Source organism: Xiphias gladius, chromosome 16 (assembly GCF_016859285.1).
Source record: "Xiphias gladius isolate SHS-SW01 ecotype Sanya breed wild chromosome 16, ASM1685928v1, whole genome shotgun sequence".
Taxonomy (NCBI): Eukaryota; Metazoa; Chordata; class Actinopteri; order Istiophoriformes; family Xiphiidae; genus Xiphias; species Xiphias gladius.
This window is the reverse complement of record NC_053415.1, coordinates 20,962,196-20,975,000: the sequence shown is the minus strand read 5'-3', so window position 1 is coordinate 20,975,000 and position 12,805 is coordinate 20,962,196. Positions and strand designations below refer to the sequence as shown.

Here is a 12,805-nt window from a genome sequence, read left to right as displayed (position 1 = left end):
CCTGTTTAACTCTAGTTACCCCTCGGGTAAATACTGAACTTGTGAAGAATGCCTTCCACTAATTTAACACCTGATCAGAAGAGTGAATTTCAGAGGATTTTAAAACTTAAACGTCTCATCCCACTGGCCGACTGTAAACTTTTAATTTCTATCTAGTGATGTCTTTGATTGTCTACGTTGCTGTATGTGCTTTTGTTATATCTGGCTGTCCTGTGTGTCTGTATTTATTTATTTTTTTAATTCAGTTTGTCTGGCTATGTCTATTTAGCTTTTCATCTGCTATACTCAGGGCTCTCGTGCAAAAGAGAAGATGATGAAAAAAAAAAAAAAGGTTACATCCCCAAACTGACACTGGCATTTAGCTCACGGCAGCTGTGTACCTACCCAATATGCAAAGCCCCAAAGAGCCGCTAGGACGTAGATTGATTGTGTTATTTTGTTGGCTGGTTACCAAGGAAACAAAAACCTCCCCGAAAAGCTCAACAGTCAGAGATGAGAAACGATTATAGACCAACAGTATAAAGATATACAAACCCAGTAGTAGAGTGTAATACACGCTGCACCGCTATATCATCAAATCAGCTCCTCTGTACTGGCCTTTAGTTTCAGTGTTGCTGGAGTCAATAAACAATGACTTTCTAAGTAGTGTGAACTACGAGTCGATGTACAGCTGATGTTGGCTGTGTTTAGTGAAAAGTTCAGGGGGAAGAATATTTGCCCTGAAAAAGAGTCACTGAAGAACTCAAACCGCCCCGTGATTTATTCCAGACCTTCAGCCAGCTGTCAGAAAATAAACCAGTCAGACAGGAAGAAAAGAAAAGAGGTGAGCCATTTCTTTTACATTTCCAACACTCTTGAGCAAGCAATTTTATAAAAAGGAACATACCAAACTTTCTTCCAACGTAAAAGTCTGAAAGCAAACACTTGCTATCTAAGATCTCTATTCGTCACTGTATAACCGCTGCATCAGCTATCAGTCTGATTTTATCCATTCTGATTTAAAAAAAAAAAAAAAAACGTCTAGACACAAACACAGTCGTGGAGCAGAGACTGTTTTGGTAACTGTCGGCCGGGAACTCTGCGATACAAGCAGGCATACACATTCACTGGGTGTTTGTTGGTATTTCGTCCTACCGACCCTGCAGTTATTATGTTGGAATCTGATCAGCTACTGTTCCCACCTTCCCACACACTGAGTGTCTTTATATCGTTTAAGAAAAAAAGAGAAAAAAGAGAAAAAGACACGAAGTAGAGACATGTTATTGTCTGAACACCCTCATTTTGTGTTTTGTATCCTGTCCAATGACAAATCAAGCTGTGTTTAAATCCTCCTTTTACAGACTTTTAATCTGTTTCACCCATGAGATTAGTTTCACCAGTCAGTTAACCGCTGATGGATCCTGAAGCATCAGTAGTGTTGCTTTTGTTATTATTATTATTACTATTATTATTATTATCATTACACAAGTCAGGTTCCCAGACAGAGGTATGCACTGCCTCCAGGGAGAAGCGATATGCTGCACTCCATAGTCCGACACTGACATAGATTCTCGCCTTCTCCCGACTGCTGGGCTTTTACAGGTTTACCAAATTCGATTTAACTTTGCCGCTGCTGACACTAGCTCTTGTGCAGACACACTGCCCAAAACACTTTCATATGTACATGCGGAACTGCAGCCCGTATGCCAAAGAATGCTGAGGAGACCGCTTGAGAGCCTCAGGGCTTGTCAGATTCATTCGTGTACCACAGTCAGACAGGAGGACCCTGCCCGTGTTAACCTGTGAACCCGCCTGTGGATATCGCTCCCGATTCCTGCTGCATGCCTTCGGCTGTGCGATGCTTCCACCGAGGTCACTGTCTGACGCTCAGCAGGTAGAGCTGGCCGCATGTATTGTAGTGACCGTTTACCGTCAACCTCCCCTCGGCCAGCAGTTAGGAGGTCAGAGGTCAGAGGTCTCAGCAGACAGCGGATGGATGGGAGGACAGAAGATGCGAGGCAGATAAACTGCTGCAGCGAGACGAGAGGTGAGAGCTGCCGCTCGGATTTTTCTGTCTCTCCGAAGAGCAGAAAAGCAAACTGCTGCCAGGAAAGAGTCCAATAAGACCAGTTAAAAACTGAACAAACAGCGTAAGCAATTTGTCTCTCTCTCACATGTACAGTATAAAAAACAACGGGCGTGTTCTCCATCGAACAGCCATCATGTGTTAGTTGTATGTGTGTGTGCTTGAATTTGCTGAAGCAAACAGCTCTGAAACTTCCCCTGTTCTCTTTCATTTCCCTTTACTCACACTCCTTGAGATTTCGCCCAGACAGAAAATTATGTCATAGAAAATTATTTTTGACTGCTCCATGAGCCTGACGGGGCAAGATCTGACTTCATGACTGAGACAACATATGCTAATGTGAATCATGCATTTCATGATTCACTTATGCGAGAGAGAACGCTTCAACGACGAGGGCTCTCTTCTCCTTGGGTGAATGGTATCTCAGAGAAACTTCCCCAATAGAATGAGTGGAAAAAATGTGTTTCCTATCTTCAAAAAGTCTTTTTTCTCAGAAACAGATCTCGGAAAAGTGGGGGGTAGCCTTATAATCAGGATCGTCCTATAGTCGGGTCGGTAGGTCAAAGCTGAAGTGTTAGCAGCACATTAAAAAAACAACTTTCTCAATACAGATGTCTGCGATTTACTATCAGTCAGCAGCAAGCGGTCGTGAGCAATCAAACACACAGCATGTCAGCAACAACATCTGCGTGATGCGATGCTGAATACACAGAAATCCTTTTCAAAACGCTCCACCTCAGTCTCTATCTCTTTGAAATAAATTTCATGTTAAATCAGCTTGTCTTCTGCACAAGGAAATTAACATCGTACAAGGCTGTGAAAGAGACTTGAGGGTTTTTAAATGTTTTAAACATCCCTCCTTCAGTGGGTGATAGAAAGTTTACCCCATTTCTTTTTTTTTTAACTGATGTTTTTTAGTTAAGGTTAGTTTAGTTGTTAAGCTTAAATTTTTTTAAGTGTGGTTCTGCTTTTTTAGTTTATTTTACTTGTTTTCAGTTTAGATCTAGATGCTTATTTAAATTTAGTTTTCTTCAGTAGATTTGTTTTAATTTTACTTTAGATTAGATGTTCAGTTTTCTTTAGTTTACTTATTCCAGTTTAGATCTTTAGTTTATTTTTAGAATAGTATAGTTTGGTATATGTCAGTATACGTTAAGTTCAGTCTAGGTGAGTCTAGTTTTAGTTACTTTAGTGATTGCTGGGATATTACTGGAAATAATTTAATTCACATTCCAATTATAAACAGCTGACAACTGTAAAACTAAATCAAAAATAAAAATGCATTAGTTTGGTAAAAACAAACTAAAAGCTGTTATTCAACAAATATCCAAGCAGCATGTCTGTAACTGTCTTCTCTGCTGTGTGTGTGTGTGTGTGTGTGTGTGTGTGTGTGTGTGTGTGTGTGTGTGTGTGTGTGTGTGTGTGTGTGTGTGTGTGTGTGTGTTATCTGTGGTATGTTAATAGACTGGTGATCCCTGCTGAGTTTGCATCAATTGATCGCAGATCATTCTGATCAGATCCAGATACAGGGCTTTGATCTCAGAGTGGTCTGTGCGTGTCTGTGTGAGTGTGAGTGTGAGTGTGAGTGTGAGTGTGTGTGTGTGTGTGTGTGTGTGTGAGAGAGAGAGACAGAGTGAGGAGGAGGAGGAGGAGGAGGAGGCTCGGCTATATGGGGTCAAGATGAGACAGGAAGGAGTTGGGCGGGGCTGCTGACATTACTTAAAATGGAAGGAAATGACTGTTTATTCCTCTAGACACGCACGCACGCACACTAAACACACACACACTTGTAATGAACTACTGACCACATCTGATACAAGCACATTCACATTTTTCACATTTCTCCTCTTCATTATGTGAATTACAGTTTTCCACACTGTGCCACGCTCGCAGAAAATCCTTGCGTCTGATTGGCTAGTTGTTCTCTGTTTAAGGAGTCTTTCAAGACCCAGACACTCAAAGTGGCACCGCAAATTTTTCTGGGTCTACAAGCTTGATGACAAGTGACGACACGCAGAGCTAGTTTCTGAACTACTTGGTCACTAGCAGGACAATAAGTTCACACAGTTTATTCAGGATGTGCGTTTTAACCACTGACTCCTATCCCATAGCTGTCTGCGAAACAGAGGAGCTGAAATCAGAGTGGATGGTGCAACACGGGCCCCACAAAGGGTCTCGTGTCTGTACAGCGAAGATGAAGCTACAGCCGGCAGCCGGTTAGCTTAGCTTAGCATAGCGTAAGGACTGAAAATGGGGAGAGACAGCTTGTCTGGCTCGGTAAAGAGGTAACAAAATCCACCTCAGCCGGACACGAGCATTGTCAGCCTTCTCATCTAACTCCTGGCAAGAAAGTGAAGTAGGCGTGTTTCCCAGAATATTGAAACATTGCTTTAAATGCTGACGTGACTGGTCCAGTCAGTTTAGTCTGAATCTGGACGGTGGTAGCATGACCACCTTTGAACCCAGATGTGGACCAAGTAACCCTACCCAGGTCCACCTGAACCAGGTAGTCATCGTTTCTTGACCTGTCTGAAATCACAGTGTTCCCAGATCTCAGCTATTTGCCGTGGTGAGTACAATGTTATCATTAATGATGGAAGTTTAACGCAGTAAAACGCAGAACTCGCCTGGATAATGTAACGATCCCATAGGTTTATGTTTTGTTATGGCCACCAGTTTTACTTGATTCACCTTCGCTCTAAGAAACGACTACAAAAATACCCATGAGCCTTAGCTGGCATTGTCATGGAAAAGAAACCAGTCAAAAGTACAAATCAGAGCAGCAGTGAATTCAAAACGCTTTGTCAGTATCTGAATTCATTCAAAATTGATTCAGAATCCAAAAAGGAACTGATTTAAGCTGCAGATCTATTTTCACAACAGTGTAATCTCAAGAAGAAACTTAAATATAAGCTCTTTGATTGGATGTTTCTTGCCAAAATGCACCATGGGAGTCGTAGGTAACTTCTACCTTGAGGTTTTTACGTACAGAGGCTTGTACTTTTGACTTAAGAACTTCAAGATATTTTCTAACACTTGTCGATCTCTCGTCCTGGTGATTCAACCAATAGAGTTTTCTGTGGATCCAGGGTTCCCCAAATCATTCTCACATCACAGCTCTATTGTTCTTAGTTTTATCTGTGTACATCAAAATGGATGAAGTTGTTTCCTGGCTATGGTCATAAACAGAAACATCTTGCCACAGATCAGAGAAAACGGTCTGATTTTAAACATGAGCAGCACTGTGAAGCTCTGTGTGTTTACAGCTTTGTATGGACATGTTCCTGTGGCTGAGGTCACTAACAGTTACCATGACATCTCTCTCACACACACACACACACACACACACACACAGATGGATGTAGGTCAGTAATATAAGCTGTAAAGCACGGAGGACTGTAAATATTTTAGCACTGATGTATGTGCAGTGACACACGCACACAATCTCGCTCTCTCTCTCTCTCACAGAGCCCCTGGGGGGGAAGAGGGGAGGGTAGGGGTGTCTGAACAGCTTGTGACGTCTCCAGGCCATGATAACGTCTGCTAATTGGTTCCATCAGGCCTCAGTGTGTGTGTGTGTGTGTGTGTGTGTGTGTGTGTGTGTGTGTGTGTGTGTGTGCGGTCTTGTCATTTTAATCATTACTTGAGCTTTCTCACCATCAGTCACAGTTGAACACAGCCTGCAAAGTGTGTGTTTCATGTAAGTTTAAAGCAAATTTCTTCCACCTCTTTCGAAAAAAAACAAAACACGTGCAATAAGCAAAAAGGGACGCCACCATTCTTTTGAGAAGAATGAGGAAGCAAACACAAGAAAACAACAACGACATGCAGCTGTGGTGTCGGAGTGCAGTCAGTTTGCGCACGCACGCAGGGGAACGAATGAGCGCTTCCCCCTGGAGGTGAAAAGACGAGAATCTGACACCACGTCCTGACGTCCTTCAAAGGTGGTTTCACACCAATTCACACATAGATTTGTGTGAACAGGTCTGACATGACTGCGGTGCGACCTGTGTCACCGGTGACCTCACCAACACCCCGTCAAGACATCAACTTGTGACAGACATAAAAGCGGTTAAAAACAGGGCAAAACACCATATACCACTCCAGGGCTTATTCCAGTTTGTGGCACTTAACTTATGATAATTGGGGTGGGGATAATTTAAACTACTTAATATACTGCAGGGTAGCTTAATCTATAACAATGCATCATCATTTGTTTTAATAATCTGAACCTGCAAATTAACAAGTAACTATAGCTGTCACATAAATGTGGAGTAAAAAGTAAAAGATTTGTATCTGACATGAAATGGAGCAGAAGTACATAAAGAAGTAATAAACCTAGTGACTCAAGTAAAATACAAGTATCTCAAAAATATATTTAAGTACAATACTTGAGTAAACGTAGTTGGTTAGTTTCCACCACTGGAGTACTCCTCCTGGTGAAACTCATCACATGTAGGTTTGAAAACGGCAGACAGTGACATGGGGCACAGAGGTGGAATGGGTCTCTCTGCAGACTGATACCACAATAAAGTCTGTACATTAAATATGAAGATACAGCCAGCGGCCCGTTAGCTTAGCGTAGCATAAAGACTGGGAAAGACCGGCTCTGTCCGAAGGTGGCTCCCGGCTGTGGCTTCATAGCCTGTCCACACACAGGCACGCATCCATGTGAACAGAAAGCCAGGTATATATATAAACTGACGACAAACAAACAAACAAACAAACAAACAGGAGGGAGATGTTTTATTGATGGACTGCTTGGACCTACAAGGTCTTTGTCGGGGGAAACATTAGATGACTAAAGTGACAGCAGCAACTACACTTATGGGATCACATGATACAAAATGACACCCGTGTCAACTTGCTGTGTACAGAGAAATCTCCTAGTGTCGTACAATTTTGACTTTTTTATTTTTTGGCCATGCAGCTCGATATAAATTACTGTACAGACTGTATGCACCAACAATGCAATGCAATGCAATGTCTGAACACGTCTGCCTGTGCAGCAGCCATGTCAGCCAAGTCCATAGCCATGTCAGAGAATATCAGGATCTTTAGAGGCATAAATAGATGGAATAAAAGAGGAAGTTAGAGATATCTGGGGCTTCTCACCAGGCAGTGGATCTGAAGAAGCCTCTCAGATGAGAAGAGAATCTTCCGCAATGAAAGATAAAACCCAGCTGGTTTTGACTCGGTGCTATAACCTGAATAATCGAGAATCTTCATAGATGAAATAAACACTTTCTCCTGTTTCCTGCCAGAAAACTGAAGTCTGATCAGAGAACGACGCAGGAGTCCCAACTGTGAAACTCAACACAGAGAAAACTCGTACCAGTGAACAGGGCCAGAGTTCAAGTCATCAGTCCGTCTTATTTTCAATACAACACTAATTAATGACAAGATCAGAAGAATTAGAGTGTTTACTCTGTGTGTCTGTGTGTGTGTGTAGCCATATGTGGAATCAGTAATGAGCTACAGGCCTGCGGCAGTTAGACTGTGTGTGTGTTTGTGTGTGTGTGTGTCTGTGTGTGTTGTCCCACAGGCAACACAAGCTGTTACTGAAAAAGATGCCTTCGGACAAACACACACGCGCACACACACACACACACACACACACACACACGCACACACACAGGAAATGTCGACAAACTGACTCAGACTCTTTTCTGCACACAGTCAAAGTCTCCCGAGACAAACTGAGAGTAACAATTACCTTCATGTATAGAACAAAAAAAACCAAAACAGATTAGCTAAGTAACATTACTTCGACCAATCACAGAATGAACATTATGTGTTCAAGTCAAACAATGAGCTTGTTGAAGTTTTAGAAAGGGAACATTCCATCCTGCAGCAAGAGAAACATCTTCGGGGTTTAATGAGGCTAAACTCAAACTAAAAGCCCTTTTTTTAAAGACATGACATTTTTTTCATCATACATACATACATACAGTAGGCGGCCATAACGTAAATGTTACAGTTTTATTCAGACATGACTGGACATTTTCAGAAAGCGCCACGTGCTCAGGTGATTATTGGGTCCGGGTGCACGAGAAGAAGTGGTGACAGACAGATGAAAAGTTTTTAGCAAGTCCTCCATATTAAGCAACAAAATACGCTGTTTGTTGTTGTCATCCAGAGCAACAGACACACTGTGAGTGTTTTCTGATCTGACGTCCCAGTGCGAGGGACGACGTCATGTCTCAGTGCCTTCGAAAACTGCTACAAATCACTGTTGAAATATACGTTTTTCAAAAACAACTTGCTTAGGTTCAGGTAAAGATCATGGTTTGGGTTGAAATAAGTAATCAGTTAGTCCTCAACATGGGTACAATAATAACCACTTGACTAAGGTTAGAGAAAGATCGTGCTCACGGTTAAAACAAACCAACACCGAGTGTCCGAAGTAAACAAGAATCAAACCGTGGTCTGCCGTGTCAAAATGCCCTTGCTGTTTCTAGCAGTTTCTAGAAAACCACAAGTGCTGTTTTGTTTTTCTTGGAGGGACAGTTTCAAAGTTTTTAATATGAAGGAAGCTACATTTTGGAGCGGAAGCTTTAATGGTTTAGCATCGTGAGTGCGCGAGATGCTTGCCCCGTTGTCGCGGTGAACCCACTGATAAATGATGAAAATGTTTACTAAATGTAAGTAAGAATGGAGTATTACTCTGCCGCCTATTTTCCAATATGCATAGGCATTGAATGGTAAGACATTAAGCTGGGACTCTAATTTCATTACCGTTGGCTCAAATGCCGGGTATTCATTCATACATCCACGGAGATCGCATACAAAATCGGAAATATAAGGAGGGAGACAGCTGGTCTGATTCTGGCTTTGTTGGAACAAGGTTTTTTTTTTTTTTTCATGTGTAACCTGTTTTCCATCACGTGTGTGTGTGTATTCAGTCAGGAATATTTTCAGTCATTCACGTTTAGGACGAGCAGAGAATGATGCCTGAGCCTTCATACGTTAAACTAAACAGAGCTGGATTTATGCTTCTCAGGCTGGTGTGGAGGCTTAAACCTGTAACAGCACATCAGGGCTGCAGGAGAGCTGTGACTGGTCAGCCGGGGCTCCCCATTTCCGTCACGTTTCTGTTGACGGATGAACGTGAACAAGCGGCAAGAGAAGGACTCGGTGATGCAGGACTCCAAAAATGACCAATATGAAATAAACAACTTCATGAAACAATTAGATTTTACATATTTTATTTGCTGTACCTGAGAGATCTGGTATTTTAGGACTCAGTGTTGAAACTGGTTGGTATTTCAGAAAGGAAGAACTTCCTCTCTTGCCTTATTGAACCACAGGTTTAGCAATATAAAAAACAAGGTTTTTCCTGTAAAACAGACAATGCAAAAAAGAAACTGAGTTGACTGTTCACATAACATGTTTGCTGGCTAGCACAGTAGCAGCTGTAGTGGGGTTTTTGTTTTGTTTTTTTTAAATTCGTTTTGGCAATTTACAGAAATCCTTACAGTTTTTGGTTATTCATACATTTTACATTTATGTATATGATTTTATTTTTCATGACGAGTTATTTATGTAATATTGACATTTTGGTCCCATTCAGTCCCATACAAACTGAAAAACAATTTCCATAAACCTCTCTCATATCGCCATTGTTCCACACAGAGAATGAAAGAACATAAACAGGATTACTCCGACTACACAACATGATCTTTCTACATTCGCAGTGGAGCTACAACAATGAAACACCCTTCACTGAAGGATAAGTCCGTTTTTGCACTGGATCAGTCTCCGGCCTCGGCTGTAACAGTCATGTGGATGTGGATCAGAAGATGGATTGACAGATACGACACACTGTCCTCCACTTTACAGGAGGAGACGCTGAGTTCCCCCCCACATCAGCCCCATCCTGTCCCAAAAGTCCTTGATAATGATGTCACATCCCGTCTGAAACAACAGCCATTGTGCTCCGCCAGGAAGTGAACTTCCCGCTTACGATCCCGCTCTTCCCCTCCGAGGGTCAGTCAGTGCAGTCTGACTCTGGTGCTGCTGTTCAACAGGAAGACTCATCAAGATGAATCTAACAGTGGCAGGGCTTAGTTACTGCATGTTCACACCGGCACAGGTCAGGTAAGAGCAGAGTCTGGGTAGGCTGTCGGTGTTAAATACTCTCTGGTTCCCACTGGTACTTAAATGTAGGAACAGTGGAAGAAAACAAGACCACGGGGAACAAGGGAGCAGCAACTGGTAATTTTATAGGGAAGCAGAAATAAATTATACTCCAAGTATTTTTGTATAGAATGGTGTTAACCTTGTTCTTAAGTATAGAAAGGGGAAGAACATTATATTACAGCCCACATACCTGATTCTTACGGTTTTATTAAACTAAAATCATTATTACTAAGTTCTTTATTAAACTTTAGCTATGTTTGATCCCCCTAAATAGTAGATGGACTCTTCGTACACGGGTGCATACCCCTGCATCCGAATGTTACAGTACTGCATGCACTATGTTATAGCTTTTCCTCAGCTTTCTGATAGACACCTATCATAGCTTCGCACTTGAGAAAGGTGAGTTTGTTTTCCACTCCTTTCTACCCCTGATGAGTGGCCGCAGTGTCTGCTAGCAGGATATTTTCACATTTAGAGACCCATTTCCTGACTTCTTTATTTTAAAATCATAAAAATTAAGTAGAAGACATTAACACAACATAAATATCTGCAGTGTGGGATTAGCTGTAAAATCTGGGTACCCCTTTTTTTTTAAATTTAGTATTTTTGCCTACGCGTCACAATTGTTTGTTTGTTAATGGGTGAAACGAAAGTGCACAGTAATGATAAGGTACATGGGCCCTAATATATGCGGCTATTCTTGCCTTTTTACTCTTTAAATTACACAGTAAGAAAACAGTTAACACTGTCTTCTCCTGACTTCAGTTCTTTTTCCCAGTACTCCCCCCCCCCACAGGTACTCAGTATTTACCAATATACTTAGAGTATAATATACTTAGTATAGGAGTACTTTCCTCTAAAATGCCCTGTTGTTGCTCCCTTGATCCCCATGGTCTCATTTTCTTCCACTCTACCTACATTTAAGTACCAGTAAGAACCAGTATAAGTATTTTATTACACTGTAAATTGCAATGTTACTGTGGTGCAGCTTGCATATTTCAGGATACCAAGGCAATGTCAATTATACAGGCAGCATTGGTCATAATATAGAGCCACATTTCTTTCAGAGGGACAAATTCTTCTGTGGCCAACTCAAAGCAGGTAGAACAGAAAGTCCCCTTTATGACGGCCTGGGTTTTCACTCTGCCTTCAAGTGTGGCCATTTGGATCAGGGGAAACAATTTTTCCCTTTTCTTATGAACTAGTTCTGACAGACCACAAACCAGCTCTTAGCATGTCTAAAATTCCAGCATGAACAGTAAATTAGTGGATTTATAAAATTGGGCCAAGTGGGGCACAAGGAGGGAAACGATATTACTGAAGAGCAGTTTGACAAAGCAGAATTCTGAAGGTTTGGGAGCATTTTTAGTGGTTTATTACCATTAATTAATTTATGTTGAGTGCATTCACACAGGATTAATTAACAAGCTGGTTACAAGTTACCAAGGGCGATGAAAATGATGATCCTTCTTAATTACTACACTCATGGATGGTATTTTATCCAGTACACAATATCAGTTGGCTCTAAAAGGTTCTTTCAGGCTGCGGACGGTTATCGCTGTGTCTGTCACCTGCTGACGCTGGTGTTTGCGTTTTAAATGTGACGTAGCACGAGGCAACTCTACATCTGATCCTGTTAAGGACCCGTACTATGAGATACAGGTTGCTGATATCCACCCGTTCCGATCTAATCGTGCAAGTAAAGAGTGGGCAGGTGGTAGCTTCAAAGACAGGAAATGTCCGGCAGTATGGGACGATAAATACAGCAAGTTTAGCTAGCTGATACTGAAGGTGATGTTGCTCCACGACTGATGTGTTTGTCGACTGTTGGTGAAGAGGTACGTCATTCAGGGATATCTGAGAAACTAGCCCCTCTATCATTTTCCTTGCTGTGGTTTTGGTGGTTATCATCTTCCTATTATCGGCAGCGACAAATACCCACGAACGTTCCCAAACGCGGCAGTTGTCCTCTCTCCTTGTGGCTGCTGTCGTGTTTAAACAGGAAACAGTGGAGGGAGCGGTGGGTACTGCTCGCTGTCTGAGAGCACCTTCATAGACAAAACAGTCCCCAGACTATTATTAGCCAACAGATCAGTTAAATGAAAAGTGTCTACAGAAATCCTACCTGTAGATCACACTACAAAAGCCCATTTAGCTTTCCTAATAGCTTTCGGAAATGAAATTACCAAATAGCATGTGTAACATTAAATTATATTATTATGTACTGTATCATTAATATATTGTTTGTCATGTTGTTATATTGTTTTGAACACGGTCACATCGTTAATGAGCATTAATTTTTCACTGACCTGACTGTGTGCATATTTTATTTATTTATTTGTAGAGCTGATGTGACTCGGTGTTAAATGAACTCCTCTGCTGCGTCGGAGTCTTAAATGTACACCGAGGACTTTGTTCTGCCTGTTAACCTGCAGCTTCATTAAGCTAACGAACATCAATTAATTATGTTAATGAGCTGCAGCTAAAATCTCTCCTGGAGGGAAACTGATAGTCCGTTAACGAGCTGAAGGCCGCGAAACGATCTGATTGGTTCAAAAAGCCGTTAGAGCCAGTGTGTGGAAGGAGGGGGTTCATCAC

General features: G+C 41.7%; 1 protein-coding gene across 4 annotated transcripts in view; it reads right to left on the bottom strand.

Moving 5' to 3' along the window:
* Positions 1-12,805, bottom strand: part of itga4 (integrin alpha 4) — a 66,447-nt gene that overhangs the window by 41,139 nt on the left and 12,503 nt on the right. The gene's annotated exons all lie outside the window — the stretch shown is intronic.